The 13237-nt window shown below is 44.1% G+C and overlaps 1 long non-coding RNA gene across 3 annotated transcripts in view; it reads left to right on the top strand.

Annotated features, from left to right (window-relative positions):
* LOC105877185 (uncharacterized) overlaps window positions 1–8820 on the top strand; it is a 36446-nt gene extending 27626 nt beyond the window's left edge. Inside the window, exons 2-4 of one of the 3 annotated variants that reach the window (XR_012915879.1) lie at window positions 3680–3873; window positions 6024–6253; window positions 6493–8820. This is a non-coding gene — a long non-coding RNA (uncharacterized LOC105877185). Of the gene's footprint in view, window positions 1–3051; window positions 3217–3679; window positions 3874–6023 lie in introns of all 3 variants that reach the window. The other 2 variants (XR_012915880.1, XR_002222502.2) reach the window with 2 other exon arrangements.
* Window positions 8821–13237: the final 4417 nt, after the last annotated feature.

Raw genomic sequence — 13237 nt, 5'->3', positions numbered from 1 at the left:
GGCCAGGCCCATGTGGACAATGTTCCCCAATGTGTAGTTCTGGGAGGTGCCAGCTGGAGAGAGAAGGAAGAGGTCACTGACAGATGACACTGAAATAGGAGCTACTCCTCCACTTTCCTGTCCAGAACCTGCCCCTACCCCAGCACTTCCCCTGGGCACATTGCCAGGTGACTTACCTGTCAGGGAGCCTGTTTCTGTGGGTGGAGGGCTGACCTCACTGAGGGTTCCTAGGAATGAGAAAAGGTTATGAAGGGCTGGGGCAGCCTCTTCTCCCCTTCTTGGACTGACCTTGTCATCCTGAGCCCACCAAAGACTATCTTTTTATTGGCAATGCCCTGATCCCTGGCTTCCCAGCCTCCTTTGGCCCCCACCCACAGCACCCCGAGATCCCTGAGTTCACAATGCTCAGGTCCCACAACCAGTCAACAAGAGAGCCCCAGGGACAGAGCAAGGCTGAAAAAGTCACACCAGTCTTTGCTCCAACTCTGCTCTGGAAACTAGGACAAGTATCATTTCCTCTTGGATCTCAAATCTCTTTTGTCCTGGTGTCTGAGGCTTTCCTGGGGACATGGTCCTGAGCACACAGAGACGAGGACCCTGGGGGCTGATGAGCTGAGGTGGGGCCAGTGCTGGGATCTCCACCCTGGTGTGTCCTCAGGAACCAACCTTGCATGGGGGTGGTGATTGTCAGGGCTCGAGGTCTGTAGGTCCTAAGACCTCAGTGTACAAAGACCATGGGGATGTCACCCTAACCATCAGGGTCTCCTCCTCCTGGAAGGCTCCATTCAAATGTCAGAGGAGAAGAAGGAATTAAAACTCACCCAGGCAGCTGGACAAATAGGCCCAGACAGTGGGGCTGCTTCACCCCATCACATCCACAGGGAGGCAGACAGGCAGCTGTGAGATGTGGGAGACTGGGAGAGGGGGCAGCCCGGCCACTCCTCATCCTTCTCACCTCTCTGCTCTGAGGCAACACCCCCTTCAAGGGTACGTGGTATAGGGCATACGAGGGCTGTCCGGAAAGCATCCGGCTGCTCAAATGAGAATGGTTACAGTGCCAGATACTTTTTAGATGGACCTTGTGCGTCTCCTTAAAGGAGCACCCTTTCATATGAGCATCCTTTCATATCATTGTGATCTTTTCAGTGCTTATCATATTTTAAAATCATATCTACATATCTGTGCATATGCATAGATATAGATGCACACAGAGACACACACAGACACACACACACACACAAACATTGACCCACACACAGACGCACATGCACTGCTCCTCTCTCTCCCTCATTGTCACCCTCTCAGGATCTGTCCCCTAAAGGCCCCTTCCCCGAGGTGTCCACACATCCCGGATGGCCCAGAACAGACGTGGTGTCAGGCACTCTCCCTTCATGTCTAATCTCACCATCCACCCTCCAGGTGGTGGGTGCTAAGGTCCTGCTGTTGCTGGCTGAGAGGGGCCTCCATAAGACTCCTCCCCAGGGGACAGGGGAGACTGTTGGTCAGAGGTCTGGGTCTGAGGTCTGGCTGCCTCAGGCGCTGCGGGAATTTTTACAGTCACCTCGTTTTATTTCCCCAAAATGGGGAAGAGAAGACCACACCCTTCATGTTGTTGTCAAAAGGAAACGTCACTCTGGGACCAGACGGAGCCCTGTACTACTGTTACTGGTGTTGGGGGTATGGGGGGGTGGGATTCAGTGTTCAGAGAATGCCCATCTAGATCCTACAAAGCCCATGCTCAGCTCCATCCAGGGCAGGACTGAGGGCCCTGCAGCCTATTCTCTGCCACAGAACCCCCAGGACTGGATGCCCCAGGCTGAGGGCTCTGCCCCTCAGCAGCCAAGGAAGGGGCTTGGGTCACGGAGCTGGGGTCCCTGGGGTTCCTGTGAACAGGCAGGAGGAGGCCTGAGAGCCTGAGCTGTCCCTGTCTGTCCCTGCTAGCCTTGCGCCTGACTCCTCAGTTTCCAACTGAGGCCCACCCGGCCCCATTCTCCCCACCTCTAGATCATACATGAGGCCCTCTAGATTCCTGAGAGAAGGACAGGGACACCTGGGGACCCAAGGATGCCCCCTCGGTGCTAGGTGGGTTCCAGTGTCTTCTTCACCCTCTGGTATTCTGCTGACGGGCAGGACACTCCTTCGGAAGCTCCCCCGCACCACGATACGTTAGCATAGACCAGCTGGTCCCTGTGCCAGGGACTGATGGGGGGGCAGGAGCCTTCTCACCTGGGCTCAGGGTCAGGGGTCAGCCTTGAGGCTGACTTCACCGAGGGGGGTCACGGTGCCAGGCCATAGGTCCCCTAGACTATTAGGGTAGTCTGACAGACTCAGGGTAAATGAGATGAATGTGCCCCAAATTTGAACAATGGGGGCCACCCCAGCACACTGCGTCAGGTCTTTGGGACGTGTGAGTCACAGCATAATGAAGAGAAAACATGCTCTGATCTAGGAGAAGAAAGTGCCCACCTCTGTCCCTTGGTTGAGTGGGACCCTCCTCACTGGACCCTGCTCCATAACGTCTCCGGGATTAACCACGGACACAGGCACAGATGACGTCATCCCAAAAGCGCCATCCAGCCTGCTCAGGGACCAGCCTGGGCCCTGTGACCTGCCCAGTGGGAGGCGGACCACAGCAGAGGGGACATGGCCTGGAGCCGCCACAAGTTTGGGCTGAGTGGAAAAGATGTGTTTCATGCACTGTCTTGACAGGAATTATACACACTTCCTGAGGGCTTGTGTTCCCCCACCCACCCTGCGAACCCACTCCCCACCCTGCCCCGCAGGGCCAGCTCTGTGCCCACCCAATGCTGGGGCTGAGTGGCCAGCCCATCCGTGGTGCCCAGACGACACCAGGGCTCCAGAGCCCTAAGAGGATGTGAGGGCAGAGGGGATTCGTGTGCAGAGCGGGAGAGAGGGGAGGGCTTGGGGTCAGGAGGAGGGCAGGGAGTCTGTGGACAGAGGACGAAAGCTGGGACAGGTCCGGGGACCAGAGGACGAACCTGAGACGGGGGTGTGGCTGCTGACATCCTCACCTGTTGCCGCCCGCTCCAGGGATTCACTGCGCTCACACCAGCGGGAACTTTTACAATGGATGCAGTAATAACTCCCAGCCTTGACTTCCCTGAATGTGTCAATGAGAAATCTGGCCTCCACGTCAGACGGACCAGGCACAGAATTAACATTCACGAATTTGGGGATTGGAGTCTCCCTCGCCAGGTGGATTGTTTCAGCCCCAGCAGGTCCCTAGAACACCACAGTCACAGGCCATCCCCAGAGAATCATGGAGTCTGGCTCAGCCGAGATGGAGGGTCTGGGCAGGGGCCCTAGGAGGGAAGCAGAGGGGGGCCTCAGGGTCCACTGTGAGGAAACAGCCTTTCCTTCTGGTGAGGGACAAGAGGGAAATGATGCAAGACTGTGATTGCCTGCACCACATCTGCACTGCACATTCTCATTTGAATCATTTGAATCATTGAATCTCATTTTTAGCTGGGCATAGTGCTTCATGGAAAAACAGACAATACTTGGCAACTGCAGGATCAGTTCTGTGCAGCTGTTCTGTTACCATGTCTAAGCCACTGAGATGAGGCCTTGTTGGTTAGATTCCCAGGAAGGGTAATTTAAAAGTAGCAATTAGGCCAGGAAGGCCTTTTTCTTATTTCTGCCTTTCCTCCCCTTCCAGCCTGCAGACAGATGTGGTGGCTGGAGCAACAGCAGCCATCTTGCAACAAGAGGTGATCTTAATGCTCGTGGCAGATGACTAAGATTCCAGAGCAGAACGAAGGAGTCTACATCCCTGGTGGTATACTGAAGCTGCCATAAGATCTCTGGTGGAGTTTCAGATCTTGGAAGAGAATGTCTAGCAAGAGCTGTGATGTAAGAACATTTAGGGAGTGAAAGTCAAAAGTATTCTGTGGTCAATTCAATGTGGGTGGACAAAAGGGGAAATTAAGGATGATTGTGTGTCATGCGGCCCAGGACTGATGATGCTGGCTGAGAACAGAATGTGGCGTGTGGGTAATGGAGAAGCAGGTTTATATGGTGCAAAACATGGGTGAGTTTTAGATATTGGGAATCTGACATGTCTGGAAATCAATCACTGACATAGTCCAGGTGTGTGGAGCAGTCAAGAAAAGACTGTCAAGGGATAGGGGGTGTCGTGGCCCGATTACAGAACGGGGATGACACACACAGAACATATACAAAAGACACCGACAGACAGAATTGGCTGCAGTCCCTGAAGAAAAAAGGACACAGAGACAAGAGACGGTTTCAGACTGCAGCACTGAAAACGTGCTCATCATTTATTTATATACAGTTAAATTGGGGAAGCGTCCCACAGCTATTTTCTCATGCCAGCTACTTTCCCAGCTACTTTTTGGTATGTGACTTCCCATGGCCAACAACACCTGCTTTTCCAGTCAAAGAAAAAAGCATGGCCTTCTACAAGAGATCTCTTTGATGTTTTGTACTGTGTACCGCCTTCAGATAACAAACGATCTTGGCTCGAGTGTGAGACTGAAAAATCCTTGACCATCTTGCAGCACCTAGCACTGCGTGCTGGTTACCAGGCAACCTTGGCTCGCACGCGAGGCCACAGGTTCTTGGACGTTTGCCTGGAGAAACAGTTTCTTCAACAGGCCAACAAGCCACGTCCTGCTAATAGTGGTAACAAGCAATGGGCTCCTGTTCTGCTGACTTGGGGTCTCAGCCTATCTGACCCCAGGACAGCTCGCTTGCTTCCTTCAAGGAGGTGCATGGCCTGGACTCTCCAGGACTCTTCGCCCTCCTCCTGTGGTGGCAGGACAGGCCCTGCGGTCAGGAAGTGTGCAGGGTGTGCTCACAGGGCCTCGACATGGGCTCAATGCCCACAGTCTCACAGGAAGGGAGGTGGTCAGCTCTCGGGCCCCACCCGAGCTTCCCCTGATAGAGCCACAGGGAGGCCTTGGTTTCCAGAAGGTGCTTCTAGTAAGACATTTCACAACTAGGTTGAACCCATGTCCAGCTTAAACCCACACACTGTTAACAGATAGACGGATAAATAGATGCATGGATACATAAATCACAGAGGGATAAATACATAGATAGTTCATAGATACACAGATGCACATATTCATAGATCATACGTACATAGATAGATTGGCAGACAGATACAAATGACAGATGGCTGGCTGGCTGGCTGGATAGTAGACAGGGTAGATGGAAGCTGAGAAACTGACCGGTTCTGCTTCCGTAACTAACAGGCTGACAATTCTTAGGCAAGAAATTTGCAAACAAACTCTCAGATTCCCCACGTGAAAAAAGGGAACCATAAAATTCTCCTGAGAGCTTCCTATTGTCATATCTGCGAGGTGCACGGCACAGAGGTCTTGAGCACACGGACACGATACTCAGGCCTGGTCTCCTTCGTGTTCTCCAGGGCAGGCTGCACCCCGGGTGCTATGACACCCTTCCCCTACCCCTCCACCCCCCGTGATGCTGGGCTGCCGCTCTGGCACCTGACCCCCTGCTCTCCCCCTGGCCCAGGTAGGCCCTGTCATTAGAGGGTGCTAAAGGGGGTACTGGTCTGAGAGAAGAGGTGCGACATGACTAGGCTGATGTTCTTTAATATCCTCACTCTAAACTGAGAGCTCCCAAGTCTACAGATGCGAGTGCCTTAAGGAAGCAATTGTTTGTGCAAAGGTTGGTGGACAGGGCGTTTTGCACTGTGCAGCCTGAAGATACCCAGGTAAGTCTGGCATGGTGGTAGATTCTGGTCTGTGGCCCTGGTGGGCCTCCTTGCGCCCATTGATGGCACAGAACACTACCTCCCTGACTGGTGAGGCGAGGTCTCATATCCCTGATGACTTGGCGTCTTCCCAGCGTTTCCTCCTTCTGTATATTCATGGAAGTCTGCACCTGCGTCCCAGTCTGCTGGGTACTGAGGGCCCTTCTGCTTTTCCTTGGCTCTAAAAGCTTCTCTTATACCTTTAAAGGCTTTTACGTTTCTGTGGCTCTTCATTCGTTTTTCATTTTCTGTCCGGCAGGGCCCAGTGCTTCCAGATAGTTAAAAGCATCTGTTAGGTCTGATGTCTCCAGTGGCCTCGTCTGACATCCTAAGTCACAGGAGGGAGGAAGCTGAGGATTCCACTCTGCCCTGGGCTCCTGAGGCTGGCATTGGCCTCCCAGGGTTCGTGTCAATCAGGATATCGAGGGAAGGACCTGAGATTTTCAGGGTCATAGTCAATGGAAAGGCTGGCCAGGCTGTGGGCACCAGGTGAGTTTCAGGCAGAGCTGGGGTCCTGGGGAAGGCACTCCCCTCACATCCTTGCAAGCAGCAGGGTGTGGTCTGATGACAAGGGAGGAGGGGCCTGCAGCATTGGCTATGTCCCATGCCCCACCTCCTCTCTCAGACCAGGGGTCTCAGCCTCTCCCAGGGCACAGACCTGGGGTTTTCCACAGATCTGGGTCTCAAGCCCAGGAAAGACTCAGTCATGTTGATCACATTTCTTCAAGGAAAGAGAAACACGCTGTCTGATCTGAGATCCCTCCATTAATTAAGGCCCATGTGCTTTGTGACTCTTGGCTGGACTCTACTCCCCAGTGTCTGCCCAGACTCCATGTTCTCCATTGACCACTGGTGACTCAGGCTGCCCTGAGCTCTGTTCCAACTGGACCCAACTTCTGGGCTTCTGTGTTCACTTCTACACTGTCTAATTTTAGCAAGAATCCTGGTAAGTCAGTGGAACCCCAGATATCTGATCACCCTCTGTATCTTCCCGGGTTCCTCATTCTCCACCATCCCCAGGTGATGTCTGGTCACCTTCACCAGCCAACAGTAAGAACCCAGTTAGAATGGTTTAACCAGAATCCCTTACCTCTGATGTTTCCTCTTACTAATTTTCCATTTACAGGCCACCCTACTCCTTGGCTGTAAATTCCAAGTTGCCCATGCTATATTCATTCAGACCATTTTCTTTTCCCCACTGCAAAATCCCATTACTGTGGTCCCTATACCTATTGTATTGGTTTTGAATAAAGTCTTCTGTATTATGCTTTTAAAAAGTGGCATTGGACGATTTTTTCTTTAACTCCCCACCCATCTGGTACATGGCTCTAAGAAACAGAAGTCCAGACCCCTGGGCTCTGCCCTGGACAGAACCCAGGAGGTGGTTGGTAGATTTTGGCAGCGTAGTTAGCACAGAGGGCATCCCTCCTGTGCTCAGAATGTCTTGGCTCTGTGGTCAGAACCACTCTCCTTGGAAAAATATCTTCTCTTTCTGTGTTTAAACAATCACTCTCAATCCCCAAAGAAACAGGAGGAAGGGTCTGGGAATAATATATATATAAAAAATATATAATATATCTGTAAAATCCACTGATAACCCAAGAGACTCAAAACCAAATACATAGTACCAGTGACTGTTTATTAAAGATCCAATCATTTTACAATTGTTTTATTTTCATAGATTTATGGGGTACAAGATGACTTCTGTTATTTGTATATATTGTATAGTGGTGGAATCTGGGCTTTTAGCGTACCCATCACCTGAGAATTGTACATTGCACCCCATCAGTGAATTTTCGTCCCATTTGTATATCTTTTGAAAAATGCATTTCATGTCATTTGCCCACTTTCTAATGAGGTTGTTTTTTTTCTTTTTTCTTGCTGATTTCTTTTCATTCCTTGTAGATTCTGGATATTAGTCCTTAGTCAGACACAGTTTGCAAATATTTTCTCTTATTCTGTATGTTGTCTGTTTACTTTGTTGATTATTTCTTTTGCTATGCAGAAGCTGTTTAGTTTAATTTAGTCAAATTTGTCTATTTTGGGCTTTGTTGCATTTGCTTTTGGGGTCTTAATCATAAATTCTTTGCCTAGGATAATATCCAAAAGAGTTTTTCCTAGGTATAATTCTAGGATTTGTATGGTTCAAGATCTTACATTTAATTCTTTGATCTATCTTCATTTAATTTCTGTATATGGTGAAAGATAGAGATCCAGTTTCATTCTTCTGCATATGGTTACCCAATTTTCCCATGACCATTTATTGAATAGAGCTTCTTTTCCCCAGTGTGTATTTTTGTCTGCTTTGTTGAAGAATAGGTGGTTGTAGGTATATGTCTTATTTTGGGGTTCTCTATTCTGTTCCATCAATCTATGTCTCTACTTTTATGCCAGTACCATGGTGTTTTGGTTACTATATCCCTATAGTATAATTTGAAGTCAGGTAATGTGATGATTCCATTTTTGTTCTTTTTGCTTGGATTGCTTCCATATAAATTTTAGAATGTTTGTTTGTTAGTAGACAGGGTTGTCATATGTTTTAAATAGTTGTTTATAAAATGCTTTTTGCAAGCCTCATGGTAACATCAAATCAAAAAACCTACCATGGTTGTGCAAATAAGTAAAACTCAAGGAATTAAAACATGCTATCAGAGAAAAATCACTTTTAACAAAGGAAGACAGGAAGAAAGTAAGAAAGAAAGTGAAACAAAACAACCAGACATCAAATAACAACATGGCAGATATAACCCCTCACCTATCAATAATAATGTAGAATAAGAAAGGTCTAAACTTTCCAGTTGACAGGCATAAAGCAGCTGAATGGATTAAAAACAGGAGCCAACTATATGTTGTCTGCAAGAAACACATTTCACTGATAAAAACACTTATTTATTGAAGGTAAAGGAATAGAAAAAGTTATCCTATACAAATGAAACAAAATTTTTCTAGTTCTGTGAAAAATGAAGGTGATTTGGTATTTTGATGGGAATTGCATTGTATTTGTAGATTGCTTTGGGAAGTATGGTCATTTAAACAATATTGATCCTTCTGATCCATGAGCATGGGATGCTTTCTTTTTTTTTTTTTTTTTTTTTTTTTTGGTCTCTGATTTATTTCATCATTGATTTGTAGATCTCCTTGTGCTCCGTGTAAAGATTTTTCACCTCCTTGGTAAATTTATTCCTAGGTGTTTTATTTATTTATTTATTTTGCACCTATTGTAAATGGGATTGGGTTTTTGATTTGGTTCTCAGCTTGGTCATTGTTGGTATATAGACTTTTTTTTATTTTTGTACATTGATTTTATAGCGTGAGACTTTCTTGAATTCATTTATCAAATCTAGGAGACTTTCAGAAGCCTCCTTAGGGTTTTCTAGGTATAAAATAATATCACAATCAAACAGACAATTTGACTTCCTGTCTTCCAATTTGGGTACACTTTTATTTCTTTCTCTTGCCTCATTTCTCTGACTAGGACTTCCGTTACTATGTTGAATGGAAGTGGTGAAAATGGGCATCTTTGCATTGTTCCAGTTTTCAGAGAAAGTGCTTTGAACTTTTCCCTACTCAGTATCATGTTGCCTGTGGGTTTGTCATATATGGCTTTTATTATTTTGAGGTATGTTCCTTCCAAGTGTTTTGAGGACTTTTATTATGAGGAGATGGTGCATTTTATTGAACACTTTTTCTGCATCTATTGAGATGATAATATGATTTTTGATTTTAATTTTATTTAAGTGGTGATTCACATTTATTGATTTACATATGTTGAACCATCCTTGCATTCCTAAGACAAAATACATTTGATCATGGTGAATTATCCTTTGATGTGCTGTTGGATTTGGTTTGCTAGTATTTTGTTGAGGATTTTTGTGACTATGTTCATCAGATATATGTTCTGTAGTTTTCATTTTTTGTTGTGTCCTTTCCTGACTTTAGTATCAGGGTGATACTGACTTTATAGAGTGAGTTAGGGAGGATTCTTTTCTTCTTGATTTTTTAGAACAGTTTCAGTAGGATTGGCATCAGTTCTTTGTACATCTGGCAGAATTTGGCTGTTAATTCATCTGCTCCTAAACTTTTTTTTCTTGTTGGGATACTTTTGATTACTGATTTGATCTCACTACTTGGTATTGGTCTATTCAGGATTTTTATTTTTTCCCATTTAATCTCAGGAATTTGTATGTTTTCAGAAATTCATCCATTTCCTCTAGGTTCTCCAGTTTGTGAACATATAGTTGTTCATAACAGTCTATGATGATCTTTTGTATTTTTTGCTTTTGTGAGACATGGTTTCACTGTGTTTCCTGAGCTAGAGTGCAATGGTGTCATCAAGGTTCAATGTAACCTCAAACCACTGGGTTCAAGAGATCCTCTTGCCTCAGCCTCCTGAGTAGCTGAGATGACAGGAACATGCCTCTGCACTGTGCTAAGTTTTTGTGTTTTTTTTTAATTTCCTTAAGCGATAGGGTCTCCCTATGTTGCCCAAACTTGTCTCAAACTCCTGGCCTCAGGCAGTCCTCCTGCCACAGCCTTCCAAAGTGCTAGGACTATAGGCATGAGTTTCTGTACCTGTACCTGTGATATCAATTACAATGTCTCCTTTTTCATTTCTGATATATATATCTTATCTCTTCTTTTCTTAGTTAGTCTAACTAATGGTATATCCATTTTTTTCTTTTCAAAGTACCAAGTCTATTATTTGTATTGGTTTTTATGGGCAATAATTCATTTAGTTCCACTTTGATCTTTGTTATTTCTTTTCTTTTGGAATCTCTGGCTTTTGTTTGTTCTTGTTTTTCTGGATCCTTCAGGTAGTGTTTGGTTATTGATTGTAATCTTTCCACTTTTTGATGTAGGCCCAAAATACTATAAATTTTCCTCTTTATCTGTATTCCACAGGTTTTGATATGCTGTGTTTTCATTTTCATTCATTTCAAATTTTTTGAAACTTTTTGGTCTTTATTTCTTCATTGACTCAGTGGTCCTTCAGGAGCATGTCATTTCATTTCCATGTGTTTGTATAGTTTCTGAAGTTCCTCTTCATATTGATTTCTAGCTTAATTACACTGTGGTCTAAGATGATACTTGACAGGATTTTAAAAATTTGTTAATACTTATTTTGTGGCCCATAATGCAGTCTGTTGGGGGAGTGTTCCATGTGCTGATGAAAAGAATGTGTAATCTATTGATGGCAGATGGAATGTTCTATAAATGTCTGTTAAGTCCATTTGGTCTGAAGGCCAATTTAAGTCCAATTTTTTTGTTGTTGATTTTCTGTCTTGATGAGCTGTCTAGTGCTTTGAGTGGGGTGTTGAAATCTCCCACTATTATTTTATTGCTGTCTATCTCTTTCTTTATGTCTAGCAATATTTGTTTCTGAATCTGAGTGTTCTGATGTTGGGTTTGTATATATTTGAAATCATTATATCCTCTTGCTGTATTGATCCCATCTCTTTATTATTATATAATAACCTTCTTTGTGTTTTTTCTGTTTTTGATTTAAAGTCAGTTTTATATTGGTATAGCTACTGCTGCTCACTTTTTGTTTTCCTTTGTATGGAATATCCCTTTTCCATCCCTTTACTTTGAGTCTATATTTGTCCTTATGGGTAGGATGAATTTCTGGTAAGCAGGATATAGTTGGATCATTTTTTATCTTTTAAATGGAGCATTTAATCCATTTATGTTCAAGGTTAATATTGATATTTGAGGCTGTGTTCTTGTCATATTGTTAATTGATTTCTGGTTGTTTTTTATATTTTTTGTTCCTTTCTTCTTTTTAAACATTTTTTTATTTCAGCATATTATGGGGGTACAAATGTTTAGGTTATGTATATTGTCTTTGCTCCACCATAGTCATAGCTTCAAGCCTGTCTATCCCCTAGATAGTGTGCTCTTTTTGTCTTTGTGTTTTGCTGAATTTTTGTCATGTTTCCATTTAATTCCTTTCTCTTCCTTCTTTGTGGGATAGTTTTATGAGACATGTGAGTTTTATATTTTTCTGTGTATTCATGATGGTGAATATTGACCTTTCATTTTCATGTTTAAGACTCCTTTGAATATTTCATGTAGGGCTGGTCTAATGATGATGAATTTGCTTAGAATTTGCTTGTCTGGGAAAGACTTTATTTCTCCTTCATTTATGAAGTTCTTTCCAGCAGAATATAAAGTTCTTGGCTTTATATATTTTTTTTTGGTGGTTTTGTTCTTTCTAAACATTGAAAATCTAATCCCATTTTCTTGTGGACTATAAGATTTCTGTTGAGAAGTCTGCTATTAGTCTGATGGGTTTTCCTTTATAGGTGACTAGACACTTTTGCTAATTTTAAAATCCTTTCTCTCACTTTGACTTTAGTCATTCTTATTATAATATTCCTTGGTAAATTCCTTTTTGCATTGTATTTGCTTAGGGAACATTAGGCTCTTATATCTGAATGTCTAACTCTGTTGCTAGTCCTGGGAAGTTTTCATCGATTATTTTCTTTAACCAGGTTTTCTAAATATTTTAATACTTCTTCTACCTGTGGGATACTGATAGTTCCTAAGTATGGTTACTTTACATAGTCCCATACATCTTGAAGGCTTTGCTCATTTTTGTAATTATTATTATTATTGGTCTGACTGGATTATTTCAAAAGAACTATCTTCAAATTCTGAGGTCCTTTCTTCTGCTTGGTCTAGTCTATTTTCATAGGTTTTCAATGTGTTTTGTATTTCCTTCAATGAGTTTTTCAGCTCCAGAATTTCTGTTTCTTTAAATGATGTCTACCTCCTTGGTAAATTTATCATTCATATTCTGAATTGATTTTCTGATTTCTTTGTATTGGTTTTCAGATTTCTCTTCCATCTGATTGAGTTTCCTTAGAATAAATATATGAAATTCTTCATCTGGCATTATGATAAATTCTTCTGGGTTGTGATCTGTTGCTGAGCAATTGCTGTGGTCCTTTTGTGGTGTCACATTGCTTTGTCATGTTTTCTGTGTCCTCTCATTGATATCTGCATAACTGATATGGCAGGTGCTGGTTCTAAATTTTTGAAATTGTTTTTGAAGAGGAAATTTTTTTTCTGAAGGTGTATATATTAATATGTTGTTGGTTGAGTAAGGACACTTTGGCTTTGATTTGGGGTGCTTGAAATAGTGTGATCTTTGTATGATTTCTTAGGCAGTACATAGCATATGTGGTATCTGTGATTTCCTTGGTGGCTTAGGGTATAGTACAGTTATTAGCTGAAGCTGTGCTGAAGTTTTGCTGGGTACTTGAACAGAAGTCATGTCAGTCTTTGAACCCAGTGGTGAATGCAGTGGACTGAGTGTGCCTTATTTTAGGCACCAGAGCAACTTATACTAGCAGTGGTGTTAGTGTGTCCTGGGGAGCCAATTCTTGGGCCTTCAGGTGGCTTGCTTAGAACCCAGTAGTTGGAGCAGAGGCCCTGGTTTGTGGGAGGGTTCTCAGGCCCCTAACTAAG

The sequence above is a fragment of the Microcebus murinus genome, chromosome 32 (assembly GCF_040939455.1).
Source record: "Microcebus murinus isolate Inina chromosome 32, M.murinus_Inina_mat1.0, whole genome shotgun sequence".
Taxonomy (NCBI): Eukaryota; Metazoa; Chordata; class Mammalia; order Primates; family Cheirogaleidae; genus Microcebus; species Microcebus murinus.
The sequence above is the reverse complement of the archived record's forward strand: the minus strand, read 5'-3'. Positions and strand labels throughout refer to the sequence as shown.